The sequence below is a fragment of the Atta colombica genome, unplaced genomic scaffold, assembly GCF_001594045.1.
Source record: "Atta colombica isolate Treedump-2 unplaced genomic scaffold, Acol1.0 scaffold47, whole genome shotgun sequence".
Lineage (NCBI taxonomy): Eukaryota > Metazoa > Arthropoda > Insecta > Hymenoptera > Formicidae > Atta > Atta colombica.
In genome coordinates, this window is record NW_017259536.1 from 2,060,089 (window position 1) to 2,062,144 (window position 2,056).

Consider the following 2,056-nt stretch of genomic DNA (forward strand, 5'->3'; position numbering starts at 1 on the left):
CATTTGTTTTCTCTTGATTTGTTCTTATAACAAAATCATTTCTCTCAGTGTATATAAAAAATTGGATTCTAACAAAATGAATTAGTTTTCACATATAATGTAGCTTATAATGTACAATAGTGAATCAAAGATGCCACAAATATAAAGCTCGATAATGGATAATTTTTGAAATATGATGTATAAAAAATATAAAACTTGTATTCATACACAGAACATCTTTGATAATTCAAAAAGTATCCATTACTGAGCCTTTTGTTCACCATGTTATAAGCTATACTCTAAAAAATACCGGTATTGATTTAATACCATGTGATGTTTATATGTATAATTTTCACTATATTGATGTTAATATTACCAACACAGTGAAAATTATATAGACATCGCATAGTGTTAAATCCACTGATATTTTTGAGAGTGTACATTATCTGTGAAAACTAACCGAGATTTAATTTTCTAATTAGTACGGAGTTCTTTCGCATTGTTAAACAGAAATATAATTAAACTGAAGATACATAAGAGATGAAATTTAAGACTTTAAAGTGTGATTTGTCGAACAAAACACACTGGGATTTTATAGAGAAAAATGATAATTTCAAAGAAATACAGAGATGTGTAATTTTCTTTCAGGCTATTTTGCATAAAGTTGCATAAAATTCTAGATACAATTAATAACGAAGTATATATAAACGTAGAAAATTAAATTAATTCTAAAAGAATTATAATTTAATTTTGTAAGTTAATGAATTTCTTCTCTAAATAATTAATTTTTTATATAATAAGATTAAAAAAATCTTTGAATAAATATATAAAATGCTCTGGTTTTCCATCTGCATTTTCGTCATTTCTCCCAATCATGAAATATCCCGTTGTTTCGTGCTAGTTCGCAAATGCCGATATTCAACGGCGCAATTTCAGTGCGGCGATGCTAGGCTAAGTGTAGTCAGTTGCGCAAATCCTGAGGCTGGTGAACTGTAATGAATCACGGATCTATGGCCACGGATGCGCCAAGATATCCTACGGTTGTCGAAGGAAGCTGTACGTTCGTGGTATTAATCTTTCATGCATTAATGAGTTCGAAGAATAAGAGAAAGATAGAACGATGATTATCAAAGCATTACGTATAGCGGTATTATAATAACAACGTCAACAGCAAACGCGGTAGCAATTTGATGAAGGGTTCTTTTTATCTTTTTTCTTTATTGGTTGTGTAATCAGAAACGATATATTATAGATAATTGAAGACGATATATTGTTTGTTATATAATTGTATCAAATTATATAGATAAAAAGACAAACTCATTTTTGTATTAAATTTATAATGAATCGAAATTATAACGAAAGTTAGTGTTAATATAATCATATAATTTAATATTTTTAATTTAACAATACTATTTTTTTCGTATCATATAAATCTCAGGACAGACATTGTTGATAATGATAGATCGCGTTAAAAGCATTTTTGGTAGAGGTGATGTTTCGATATATGTCCTCGATAGTAAAGATGGATTTTTCCACCAGCAGATTATAAACTATGTATAGCTTCCAATTAAATTTTTTTTTGTCAATTTTATTCTATTTTCTATTTTAAGAGAAATCACAGCTAATCAAATTTATCTTGTAATATACATTATATATAATGTAACGTATTGTTTATTATTATAATTAACTAATTTATATTAATACAATTATATTATGTACTTTCCAATTCAAGAAGTTTCACAAATATCACAAAAATGTACAAATATTGGCGCATTAGCACGCCTATTGGTTATCTATTCATATCTATCAATTAGGAGAGAATATACACGTATATACATATATCATGATGGTTATTGCTTGTACAGGATCAATATAGCACGCATTCGCCGGTCTGATTCAATACAATCAAATATAAGCTATAACGTTGTATTATATATTATTGCAAGTACATGTATCCGCTTCGATTTGCGGGTAATTAATACTACGACGGTTCAAAAATGTTAACACGCACCTACACAAGCGTCGAGTCATCGCGCAACATTCAATCTAATTTGTCCAATCAATGTGTATATATATA

General features: G+C 28.2%; 1 protein-coding gene across 1 annotated transcript in view; it reads left to right on the forward strand.

The window, feature by feature from the left end:
- Window positions 1-2,056, forward strand: part of LOC108691526 (transient receptor potential cation channel subfamily V member 4) — a 29,464-nt gene that overhangs the window by 12,437 nt on the left and 14,971 nt on the right. The gene's annotated exons all lie outside the window — the stretch shown is intronic.